The sequence below is a fragment of the Oncorhynchus clarkii genome, chromosome 3, assembly GCF_045791955.1.
Source record: "Oncorhynchus clarkii lewisi isolate Uvic-CL-2024 chromosome 3, UVic_Ocla_1.0, whole genome shotgun sequence".
Lineage (NCBI taxonomy): Eukaryota > Metazoa > Chordata > Actinopteri > Salmoniformes > Salmonidae > Oncorhynchus > Oncorhynchus clarkii.
In genome coordinates this window covers 5,194,019-5,206,518 of record NC_092149.1, presented here as the reverse complement: position 1 = coordinate 5,206,518, position 12,500 = coordinate 5,194,019, and the positions used below count along the sequence as shown (strand labels likewise).

General features: G+C 41.6%; 1 protein-coding gene across 1 annotated transcript in view; it reads left to right on the top strand.

Moving 5' to 3' along the window:
- Positions 1–12,500, top strand: part of LOC139405583 (CUB and sushi domain-containing protein 3-like) — a 493,337-nt gene that overhangs the window by 294,531 nt on the left and 186,306 nt on the right. The window lies entirely within an intron of this gene.

Here is a 12,500-nt window from a genome sequence, read left to right as displayed (position 1 = left end):
TAGCAGTGTGGTTAAAGTTAGGCATTAGGGTTAGCAGTGTGGTTAAAGTTAGGTATTAGGGTTAGCAGTGTGGTTAAAGTTAGGCATTAGGGTTAGCAGTGTGGTTAAAGATAGGCATTAGGGTTAGCAGTGTGGTTAAAGATAGGCATTAGGGTTAGCAGTGTGGTTAAAGTTAGGCATTAGGGTTAGCAGTGTGGTTAAAGTTAGGCATTAGGGTTAGCAGTGTAGTTAAAGTTAGGCATTAGGGTTAGCAGTGTGGTTAAAGTTAGGCATTAGGGTTAGCAGTGTGGTTAAAGTTAGGCATTAGGGTTAGCAGTGTGGTTAAAGTTAGGCATTAGGGTTAGCAGTGTGGTTAAAGTTAGGCATTAGGGTTAGCAGTGTGGTTAAAGTTAGGCATTAGGGTTAGCAGTGTGGTTAAAGTTAGGCATTAGGGTTAGCAGTGTGGTTAAAGTTAGGCATTAGGGTTAGCAGTGTGGTTAAAGTTAGGTATTAGGGTTAGCAGTGTGGTTAAAGTTAGGCATTAGGGTTAGCAGTGTGGTTAAAGATAGGCATTAGGGTTAGCAGTGTGGTTAAAGATAGGCATTAGGGTTAGCAGTGTGGTTAAAGTTAGGCATTAGGGTTAGCAGTGTGGTTAAAGTTAGGCATTAGGGTTAGCAGTGTAGTTAAAGTTAGGCATTAGGGTTAGCAGTGTGGTTAAAGTTAGGCATTAGGGTTAGCAGTGTGGTTAAAGTTAGGCATTAGGGTTAGCAGTGTGGTTAAAGTTAGGCATTAGGGTTAGCAGTGTGGTTAAAGTTAGGCATTAGGGTTAGCAGTGTGGTTAAAGTTAGGCATTAGGGTTAGCAGTGTGGTTAAAGTTAGGTATTAGGGTTAGCAGTGTGGTTAAAGTTAGGCATTAGGGTTAGCAGTGTGGTTAAAGTTAGGCATTAGGGTTAGCAGTGTGGTTAACGTTAGGCATTAGGGTTAGCAGTGTGGTTAAAGTTAGGCATTAGGGTTAGCAGTGTGGTTAAAGTTAGGCATTAGGGTTAGCAGTGTGGTTAAAGTTAGGCATTAGGGTTAGCAGTGTGGTTAACGTTAGGCATTAGGGTTAGCAGTGTGGTTAAAGTTAGGCATTAGGGTTAGCAGTGTGGTTAAAGTTAGGCATTAGGGTTAGCAGTGTGGTTAAAGTTAGGCATTAGGGTTAGCAGTGTGGTTAAAGTTAGGCATTAGGGTTAGCAATGTGGTTAAAGTTAGGTATTAGGGTTAGCAGTGTGGTTAAAGTTAGGCATTAGGGTTAGCAGTGTGGTTAAAGTTAGGCATTAGGGTTAGCAGTGTGGTTAAAGTTAGGCATTAGGGTTAGCAGTGTGTTTAAACTTAGGCATTAGGGTTAGCAGTGTGGTTAAAGTTAGGCATTAGGGTTAGCAGTGTGGTTAAAGTTAGGTATTAGGGTTAGCAGTGTGGTTAAAGTTAGGCATTAGGGTTAGCAGTGTGGTTAAAGTTAGGCATTAGGGTTAGCAGTGTGGTTAAAGTTAGGCATTAGGGTTAGCAGTGTGGTTAAAGTTAGGCATTAGGGTTAGCAGTGTGGTTAAAGTTAGGCATTAGGGTTAGCAGTGTGGTTAAAGTTAGGCATTAGGGTTAGCAGTGTGTTTAAAGTTAGGCATTAGGGTTAGCAGTGTGGTTAAAGTTAGGCATTAGGGTTAGCAGTGTGGTTAAAGTTAGGCATTAGGGTTAGCAGTGTGGTTAAAGTTAGGCATTAGGGTTAGCAGTGTGGTTAAAGTTAGGCATTAGGGTTAGCAGTGTGGTTAAAGTTAGGCATTAGGGTTAGCAGTGTGGTTAAAGTTAGGTATTAGGGTTAGCAGTGTGGTTAAAGTTAGGCATTAGGGTTAGCAGTGTGGTTAAAGTTAGGCATTAGGGTTAGCAGTGTGGTTAAAGTTAGGCATTAGGGTTAGCAGTGTGGTTAAAGTTAGGCATTAGGGTTAGCAGTGTGGTTAAAGTTAGGCATTAGGGTTAGCAGTGTGGTTAAAGTTAGGCATTAGGGTTAGCAGTGTGGTTAAAGTTAGGCATTAGGGTTAGCAGTGTAGTTAAAGTTAGGTATTAGGGTTAGCAGTGTGGTTAAAGTTAGGCATTAGGGTTAGCAGTGTAGTTAAAGTTAGGCATTAGGGTTAGCAGTGTGGTTAAAGTTAGGTATTAGGGTTAGCAGTGTGGTTAAAGTTAGGCATTAGGGTTAGCAGTGTAGTTAAAGTTAGGCATTAGGGTTAGCAGTGTGGTTAAAGTTAGGCATTAGGGTTAGCAGTGTGGTTAAAGTTAGGCATTAGGGTTAGCAGTGTGGTTAAAGTTAGGCATTAGGGTTAGCAGTGTGGTTAAAGTTAGGCATTAGGGTTAGCAGTGTGGTTAAAGTTAGGCATTAGGGTTAGCAGTGTGGTTAAAGTTAGGCATTAGGGTTAGCAGTGTGGTTAAAGTTAGGCATTAGGGTTAGCAGTGTGGTTAAAGTTAGGCATTAGGGTTAGCAGTGTGGTTAAAGTTAGGCATTAGGGTTAGCAGTGTGGTTAAAGTTAGGCATTAGGGTTAGCAGTGTGGTTAAAGTTAGGTATTAGGGTTAGCAGTGTGGTTAAAGTTAGGCATTAGGGTTAGCAGTGTGGTTAAAGTTAGGTATTAGGGTTAGCAGTGTGGTTAAAGTTAGGCATTAGGGTTAGCAGTGTGGTTAAAGTTAGGCATTAGGGTTAGCAGTGTGGTTAAAGTTAGGCATTAGGGTTAGCAGTGTGGTTAAAGTTAGGCATTAGGGTTAGCAGTGTGGTTAAAGTTAGGCATTAGGGTTAGCAGTGTGGTTAAAGTTAGGCATTAGGGTTAGCAGTGTGGTTAAAGTTAGGCATTAGGGTTAGCAGTGTGGTTAAAGTTAGGCATTAGGGTTAGCAGTGTGGTTAAAGTTAGGCATTAGGGTTAGCAGTGTGGTTAAAGTTAGGTATTAGGGTTAGCAGTGTGGTTAAAGTTAGGCATTAGGGTTAGCAGTGTGGTTAAAGTTAGGCATTAGGGTTAGCAGTGTGGTTAAAGTTAGGCATTAGGGTTAGCAGTGTGGTTAAAGTTAGGCATTAGGGTTAGCAGTGTGGTTAAAGTTAGGTATTAGGGTTAGCAGTGTGGTTAAAGTTAGGCATTAGGGTTAGCAGTGTGGTTAAAGTTAGGCATTAGGGTTAGCAGTGTGGTTAAAGTTAGGCATTAGGGTTAGCAGTGTGGTTAAAGTTAGGCATTAGGGTTAGCAGTGTGGTTAAAGTTAGGTATTAGGGTTAGCAGTGTGGTTAAAGTTAGGCATTAGGGTTAGCAGTGTGGTTAAAGTTAGGCATTAGGGTTAGCAGTGTGGTTAAAGTTAGGCATTAGGGTTAGCAGTGTAGTTAAAGTTAGGCATTAGGGTTAGCAGTGTGGTTAAAGTTAGGTATTAGGGTTAGCAGTGTGGTTAAAGTTAGGCATTAGGGTTAGCAGTGTAGTTAAAGTTAGGCATTAGGGTTAGCAGTGTGGTTAAAGTTAGGCATTAGGGTTAGCAGTGTGGTTAAAGTTAGGCATTAGGGTTAGCAGTGTGGTTAAAGTTAGGCATTAGGGTTAGCAGTGTGGTTAAAGTTAGGCATTAGGGTTAGCAGTGTGGTTAAAGTTAGGCATTAGGGTTAGCAGTGTGGTTAAAGTTAGGCATTAGGGTTAGCAGTGTGGTTAAAGTTAGGCATTAGGGTTAGCAGTGTGGTTAAAGTTAGGCATTAGGGTTAGCAGTGTGGTTAAAGTTAGGCATTAGGGTTAGCAGTGTGGTTAAAGTTAGGTATTAGGGTTAGCAGTGTGGTTAAAGTTAGGCATTAGGGTTAGCAGTGTGGTTAAAGTTAGGCATTAGGGTTAGCAGTGTGGTTAAAGTTAGGCATTAGGGTTAGCAGTGTGGTTAAAGTTAGGCATTAGGGTTAGCAGTGTGGTTAAAGTTAGGCATTAGGGTTAGCAGTGTGGTTAAAGTTAGGCATTAGGGTTAGCAGTGTGGTTAAAGTTAGGCATTAGGGTTAGCAGTGTGGTTAAAGTTAGGCATTAGGGTTAGCAGTGTGGTTAAAGTTAGGCATTAGGGTTAGCAGTGTGGTTAAAGTTAGGCATTAGGGTTAGCAGTGTGGTTAAAGTTAGGCATTAGGGTTAGCAGTGTGGTTAAAGTTAGGTATTAGGGTTAGCAGTGTGGTTAAAGTTAGGCATTAGGGTTAGCAGTGTGGTTAAAGTTAGGCATTAGGGTTAGCAGTGTGGTTAAAGTTAGGCATTAGGGTTAGCAGTGTGGTTAAAGTTAGGCATTAGGGTTAGCAGTGTGGTTAAAGTTAGGCATTAGGGTTAGCAGTGTGGTTAAAGTTAGGCATTAGGGTTAGCAGTGTGGTTAAAGTTAGGCATTAGGGTTAGCAGTGTGGTTAAAGTTAGGTATTAGGGTTAGCAGTGTGGTTAAAGTTAGGCATTAGGGTTAGCAGTGTGGTTAAAGTTAGGCATTAGGGTTAGCAGTGTGGTTAAAGTTAGGCATTAGGGTTAGCAGTGTGGTTAAAGTTAGGCATTAGGGTTAGCAGTGTGGTTAAAGTTAGGCATTAGGGTTAGCAGTGTGGTTAAAGTTAGGCATTAGGGTTAGCAGTGTGGTTAAAGTTAGGCATTAGGGTTAGCAGTGTGGTTAAAGTTAGGCATTAGGGTTAGCAGTGTGGTTAAAGTTAGGCATTAGGGTTAGCAGTGTGGTTAAAGTTAGGTATTAGGTTTAGCAGTGTGGTTAAAGTTAGGCATTAGGGTTAGCAGTGTGGTTAAAGTTAGGCATTAGGGTTAGCAGTGTGGTTAAAGTTAGGCATTAGGGTTAGCAGTGTGGTTAAAGTTAGGCATTAGGGTTAGCAGTGTGGTTAAAGTTAGGCATTAGGGTTAGCAGTGTGGTTAAAGTTAGGCATTAGGGTTAGCAGTGTGGTTAAAGTTAGGCATTAGGTTTAGCAGTGTGGTTAAAGTTAGGCATTAGGGTTAGCAGTGTGGTTAAAGTTAGGCATTAGGGTTAGCAGTGTGGTTAAAGTTAGGCATTAGGGTTAGCAGTGTGGTTAAAGTTAGGCATTAGGGTTAGCAGTGTGGTTAAAGTTAGGCATTAGGGTTAGCAGTGTGGTTAAAGTTAGGCATTAGGGTTAGCAGTGTGGTTAAAGTTAGGCATTAGGGTTAGCAGTGTGGTTAAAGTTAGGCATTAGGGTTAGCAGTGTGGTTAAAGTTAGGTATTAGGGTTAGCAGTGTGGTTAAAGTTAGGCATTAGGGTTAGCAGTGTGGTTAAAGTTAGGCATTAGGGTTAGCAGTGTGGTTAAAGTTAGGCATTAGGGTTAGCAGTGTGGTTAAAGTTAGGCATTAGGGTTAGCAGTGTGGTTAAAGTTAGGCATTAGGGTTAGCAGTGTGGTTAAAGTTAGGCATTAGGGTTAGCAGTGTGGTTAAAGTTAGGCATTAGGGTTAGCAGTGTGGTTAAAGTTAGGTATTAGGGTTAGCAGTGTGGTTAAAGTTAGGCATTAGGGTTAGCAGTGTGGTTAAAGTTAGGCATTAGGGTTAGCAGTGTGGTTAAAGTTAGGCATTAGGGTTAGCAGTGTGGTTAAAGTTAGGCATTAGGGTTAGCAGTGTGGTTAAAGTTAGGTATTAGGGTTAGCAGTGTGGTTAAAGTTAGGTATTAGGGTTAGCAGTGTGGTTAAAGTTAGGCATTAGGGTTAGCACTGTGGTTAAAGTTAGGCATTAGGGTTAACAGTGTGGTTAAAGTTAGGCATTAGGGTTAGCAGTGTGGTTAAAGTTAGGCATTAGGGTTAGCAGTGTGGTTAAAGTTAGGCATTAGGGTTAGCAGTGTGGTTAAAGTTAGGTATTAGGGTTAGCAGTGTGGTTAAAGTTAGGTATAAGGGTTAGCAGTGTGGTTAAAGTTAGGTATTAGGGTTAGCAGTGTGGTTAAAGTTAGGCATTAGGGTTAGCAGTGTGGTTAAAGTTAGGCATTAGGGTTAGCAGTGTGGTTAAAGTTAGGCATTAGGGTTAGCAGTGTGGTTAAAGTTAGGTATTAGGGTTAGCAGTGTGGTTAAAGTTAGGTATTAGGGTTAGTAGTGTGGTTAAAGTTAGGCATTAGGGTTAGCAGTGTGGTTAAAGTTAGGCATTAGGGTTAGCAGTGTGTTTAAAGTTAGGTATTAGGGTTAGCAGTGTGGTTAAAGTTAGGCATTAGGGTTAGCAGTGTGGTTAAAGTTAGGCATTAGGGTTAGCAGTGTGGTTAAAGTTAGGCATTAGGGTTAGCAGTGTGGTTAAAGTTAGGCATTAGGGTTAGCAGTGTGGTTAAAGTTAGGCATTAGGGTTGGCAGTGTGGTTAAAGTTAGGCATTAGGGTTAGCAGTGTGGTTAAAGTTAGGCATTAGGGTTAGCAGTGTGGTTAAAGTTAGGCATTAGGGTTAGCAGTGTGGTTAAAGTTAGGCATTAGGGTTAGCAGTGTGGTTAAAGTTAGGCATTAGGGTTAGCAGTGTGGTTAAAGTTAGGCATTAGGGTTAGCAGTGTGTTTAAAGTTAGGCATTAGGGTTAGCAGTGTGGTTAAAGTTAGGCATTAGGGTTAGCAGTGTGGTTAAAGTTAGGCATTAGGGTTAGCAGTGTGGTTAAAGTTAGGCATTAGGGTTGGCAGTGTGGTTAAAGTTAGGCATTAGGGTTAGCAGTGTGGTTAAAGTTAGGCATTAGGGTTAGCAGTGTGGTTAAAGTTAGGCATTAGGGTTAGCAGTGTGGTTAAAGTTAGGTATAAGGGTTAGCAGTGTGGTTAAAGTTAGGCATTAGGGTTAGCAGTGTGGTTAAAGTTAGGCATTAGGGTTAGCAGTGTGGTTAAAGTTAGGCATTAGGGTTAGCAGTGTGTTTAAAGTTAGGCATTAGGGTTAGCAGTGTGGTTAAAGTTAGGCATTAGGGTTAGCAGTGTGGTTAAAGTTAGGCATTAGGGTTAGCAGTGTGGTTAAAGTTAGGCATTAGGGTTAGCAGTGTGTTTAAAGTTAGGCATTAGGGTTAGCAGTGTGGTTAAAGTTAGGCATTAGGGTTAGCAGTGTGGTTAAATTTAGGCATTAGGGTTAGCAGTGTGGTTAAAGTTAGGCATTAGGGTTAGCAGTGTGGTTAAAGTTAGGCATTAGGGTTAGCAGTGTGGTTAAAGTTAGGTATAAGGGTTAGCAGTGTGGTTAAAGTTAGGCATTAGGGTTAGCAGTGTGGTTAAAGTTAGGTATTAGGGTTAGCAGTGTGGTTAAAGTTAGGCATTAGGGTTAGCAGTGTGGTTAAAGTTAGGCATTAGGGTTAGCAGTGTGTTTAAAGTTAGGTATTAGGATTAGCAGTGTGGTTAAAGTTAGGCATTAGGGTTAGCAGTGTGGTTAAAGTTAGGCATTAGGGTTAGCAGTGTGGTTAAAGTTAGGCATTAGGGTTAGCAGTGTGGTTAAAGTTAGGCATTAGGGTTGGCAGTGTGGTTAAAGTTAGGCATTAGGGTTAGCAGTGTGGTTAAAGTTAGGCATTAGGGTTAGCAGTGTGGTTAAAGTTAGGCATTAGGGTTAGCAGTGTAGTTAAAGTTAGGCATTAGGGTTAGCAGTGTGGTTAAAGTTAGGCATTAGGGTTAGCAGTGTGGTTAAAGTTAGGCATTAGGGTTAGCAGTGTGTTTAAAGTTAGGCATTAGGGTTAGCAGTGTGGTTAAAGTTAGGCATTAGGGTTAGCAGTGTGGTTAAAGTTAGGCATTAGGGTTAGCAGTGTGGTTAAAGTTAGGCATTAGGGTTGGCAGTGTGGTTAAAGTTAGGCATTAGGGTTAGCAGTGTGGTTAAAGTTAGACATTAGGGTTAGCAGTGTGGTTAAAGTTAGGCATTAGGGTTAGCAGTGTGGTTAAAGTTAGGTATAAGGGTTAGCAGTGTGGTTAAAGTTAGGCATTAGGGTTAGCAGTGTGGTTAAAGTTAGGCATTAGGGTTAGCAGTGTGGTTAAAGTTAGGCATTAGGGTTAGCAGTGTGTTTAAAGTTAGGCATTAGGGTTAGCAGTGTGGTTAAAGTTAGGCATTAGGGTTAGCAGTGTGGTTAAAGTTAGGCATTAGGGTTAGCAGTGTGGTTAAGGTTAGGCATTAGGGTTAGCAGTGTGTTTAAAGTTAGGCATTAGGGTTAGCAGTGTGGTTAAAGTTAGGCATTAGGGTTAGCAGTGTGGTTAAATTTAGGCATTAGGGTTAGCAGTGTGGTTAAAGTTAGGCATTAGGGTTAGCAGTGTGGTTAAAGTTAGGCATTAGGGTTAGCAGTGTGGTTAAAGTTAGGTATACGGGTTAGCAGTGTGGTTAAAGTTAGGCATTAGGGTTAGCAGTGTGGTTAAAGTTAGGTATTAGGGTTAGCAGTGTGGTTAAAGTTAGGCATTAGGGTTAGCAGTGTGGTTAAAGTTAGGCATTAGGGTTAGCAGTGTGTTTAAAGTTAGGTATTAGGATTAGCAGTGTGGTTAAAGTTAGGCATTAGGGTTAGCAGTGTGGTTAAAGTTAGGCATTAGGGTTAGCAGTGTGGTTAAAGTTAGGCATTAGGGTTAGCAGTGTAGTTAAAGTTAGGCATTAGGGTTAGCAGTGTGGTTAAAGTTAGGTATTAGGGTTAGCAGTGTGTTTAAAGTTAGGCATTCGGGTTAGCAGTGTGGTTAAAGTTAGGCATTAGGGTTAGCAGTGTGGTTAAAGTTAGGCATTAGGGTTAGCAGTGTGGTTAAAGTTAGGTATTAGGGTTAGCAGTGTGGTTAAAGTTAGGCATTAGGGTTAGCAGTGTGGTTAAAGTTAGGCATTAGGGTTAGCAGTGTGGTTAAAGTTAGGTATAAGGTTGAGTATAACATCAGAGTGCCAGCTAGTTACAACTCTGCAGAGATGCCTCCAGAACAACTTTCATCACAAAAAAAACACTAACCTCCAGGAGCTCAACCCCAGTTGGAGTTTGGTACCAAGTAGCTTTTAAGAAAGCTGAACCACAGTTGGAGTTTGGTACCAAGTAGCTTTAAGAAAGCTGAACCCCAGTTGGAGTTTGGTACCAAGTAGCTTTAAGAAAGCTAAACCCCAGTTGGAGTTTGGTACCATGTAGCTTTAAGAAAGCTGAACCCCAGTTGGAGTTTGGTTCCAAGTAGCTTTAAGAAAGCTAAACCCCAGTTGGAGTTTGGTACCATGTAGCTTTAAGAAAGCTGAACCCCAGTTGGAGTTTGGTACCAAGTAGCTTTAAGAAAGCTGAACCCCAGTTGGAGTTTGGTACCATGTAGCTTTAAGAAAGCTGAACCCCAGTTGGAGTTTGGTACCAAGTAGCTTTAAGAAAGCTAAACCCCAGTAGCAGTTTGGTACCAAGTAGCTTTAAGAAAGCTAAACCCCAGTTGGAGTTTGGTACCAAGTAGATTTTAAGAGCTTAACCCCAGTTGGAGTTTGGTACCAAGTAGCTTTTAACAGCTTAACCCCAGTATGAGTTTGGTTCCAAGTAGCTTTAAGAAAGCTAAACCCCAGTTGGAGTTTGGTACCATGTAGCTTTAAGAAAACTGAACCCCAGTTGGAGTTTGGTACCAAGTAGCTTTAAGAAAGCTGAACCCCAGTTGGAGTTTGGTACCATGTAGCTTTAAGAAAGCTGAACCCCAGTTGGAGTTTGGTACCATGTAGCTTTAAGAAAGCTGAACCCCAGTTGGAGTTTGGTACCAAGTAGCTTTAAGAAAGCTAAACCCCAGTAGCAGTTTGGTACCAAGTAGCTTTAAGAAAGCTAAACCCCAGTTGGAGTTTGGTACCAAGTAGATTTTAAGAGCTTAACCCCAGTTGGAGTTTGGTACCAAGTAGCTTTTAACAGCTTAACCCCAGTATGAGTTTGGTACCAAGTAGCTTTTAAGAAAGCTGAACCCCAGTTGGAGATTGGTACCAAGTAGCTTTAAGAAAGCTGAACACCAGTAGGAGTTTGGTACCAAGTAGCTTTTAAGAAAGCTGAACCCCAGTTGAGTTTGGTACCAAGTAGCTTTAAGAAAGCTGAACCCCAGTAGGAGTTTGGTACCAAGTAGATTTTAAGAAAGCTGAACCCCAGTTGGAGTTTGGTACCAAGTAGCTTTAAGAAAGCTAAACCCCAGTAGCAGTTTGGTACCAAATAGCTTTAAGAAAGCTAAACCCCAGTTGGAGTTTGGTACCATGTAGCTTTAAGAAAGCTGAACCCCAGTTGGAGTTTGGTACCAAGTAGCTTTAAGAAAGCTGAACCCCAGTTGGAGTTTGGTACCAAGTAGCTTTAAGAAAGCTGAACCCCAGTTGGAGTTTGGTACCAAGTAGCTTTAAGAAAGCTGAACCCCAGTTGGAGTTTGGTACCAAGTAGCTTTAAGAAAGCTAAACCCCAGTTGGAGTTTGGTACCATGTAGCTTTAAGAAAGCTGAACCCCAGTTGGAGTTTGGTTCCAAGTAGCTTTAAGAAAGCTAAACCCCAGTTGGAGTTTGGTACCATGTAGCTTTAAGAAAGCTGAACCCCAGTTGGAGTTTGGTACCAAGTAGCTTTAAGAAAGCTGAACCCCAGTTGGAGTTTGGTACCAAGTAGCTTTAAGAAAGCTAAACCCCAGTAGCAGTTTGGTACCAAGTAGCTTTAAGAAAGCTAAACCCCAGTTGGAGTTTGGTACCAAGTAGATTTTAAGAGCTTAACCCCAGTTGGAGTTTGGTACCAAGTAGCTTTTAACAGCTTAACCCCAGTATGAGTTTGGTTCCAAGTAGCTTTAAGAAAGCTAAACCCCAGTTGGAGTTTGGTACCATGTAGCTTTAAGAAAGCTGAACCCCAGTTGGAGTTTGGTACCAAGTAGCTTTAAGAAAGCTGAACCCCAGTTGGAGTTTGGTACCAAGTAGCTTTAAGAAAGCTAAACCCCAGTAGCAGTTTGGTACCAAGTAGCTTTAAGAAAGCTAAACCCCAGTTGGAGTTTGGTACCAAGTAGATTTTAAGAGCTTAACCCCAGTTGGAGTTTGGTACCAAGTAGCTTTTAACAGCTTAACCCCAGTATGAGTTTGGTACCAAGTAGCTTTTAAGAAAGCTGAACCCCAGTTGGAGATTGGTACCAAGTAGCTTTAAGAAAGCTGAACCCCAGTCAGAGTTTGGTACCAAGTAGCTTTTAAGAAAGCTGAACCCCAGTTGAGTTTGGTACCAAGTAGCTTTAAGAAAGCTGAACCCCAGTAGGAGTTTGGTACCAAGTAGCTTTTAAGAAAGCTGAACCCCAGTTGGAGTTTGGTACCAAGTAGCTTTAAGAAAGCTAAACCCCAGTTGGAGTTTGGTACCATGTAGCTTTAAGAAAGCTGAACCCCAGTTGGAGTTTGGTACCATGTAGCTTTAAGAAAGCTAAACCCCAGTTGGAGTTTGGTACCATGTAGCTTTAAGAAAGCTGAACCCCAGTTGGAGTTTGGTACCAAGTAGCTTTAAGAAAGCTGAACCCCAGTTGGAGTTTGGTACCATGTAGCTTTAAGAAAGCTGAACCCCAGTTGGAGTTTGGTACCAAGTAGCTTTAAGAAAGCTGAACCCCAGTTGGAGTTTGGTACCAAGTAGCTTTAAGAAAGCTGAACCCCAGTTGGAGTTTGGTACCAAGTAGCTTTAAGAAAGCTGAACCCCAGTTGGAGTTTGGTACCAAGTAGCTTTAAGAAAGCTGAACCCCAGTTGGAGTTTGGTACCAAGTAGCTTTAAGAAAGCTAAACCCCAGTTGGAGTTTGGTACCAAGTAGCTTTAAGAAAGCTGAACCCCAGTTGGAGTTTGGTACCAAGTAGCTTTAAGAAAGCTGAACCCCAGTTGGAGTTTGGTACCATGTAGCTTTAAGAAAGCTAAACCCCAGTTGGAGTTTGCTACCAAGTAGCTTTAAGAAAGCTGAACCCCAGTTGGAGTTTGGTACCAATTAGCTTTAAGAAAGCTGAACCCCAGTTGGAGTTTGGTACCAAGTAGCTTTTAAGAAAGCTGAACCCCAGTTGGAGTTTGGTACCAAGTAGCTTTAAGAAAGCTGAACCCCAGTTGGAGTTTGGTACCAAGTAGCTTTAAGAAAGCTGAACCCCAGTTGGAGTTTGGTACCAAGTAGCTTTAAGAAAGCTGAACCCCAGTTGGAGTTTGGTACCAAGTAGCTTTAAGAAAGCTAAACCCCAGTTGGAGTTTGGTACCAAGTAGCTTTAAGAAAGCTGAACCCCAGTTGGAGTTTGGTACCAAGTAGATTTTAAGAAAGCTGAACCCCAGTTGGAGTTTGGTACCAAGTAGCTTTAAGAAAGCTGAACCCCAGTTGGAGTTTGGTACCAAGTAGCTTTAAGAAAGCTGAACCCCAGTTGGAGTTTGGTACCAAGTAGCTTTAAGAAAGCTGAACCCCAGTTGGAGTTTGGTACCAAGTTGAACAACAAACAATTTGACATCATCAGTTGCATTCATGAGTTTTATTGACAAATTGCCATAAAAAAAGTAAGGTTATCCGAGCAAAAACCTGATAGAACATGAATTCATAAGAATGCTGTAAATACAGAAATGTTTTGCTCAGTGAAACGTAAATATCCAAATAGTCAGTGAGAGCTGTGTGGAGTTTAGCGTTTGTCACTGCAACTAT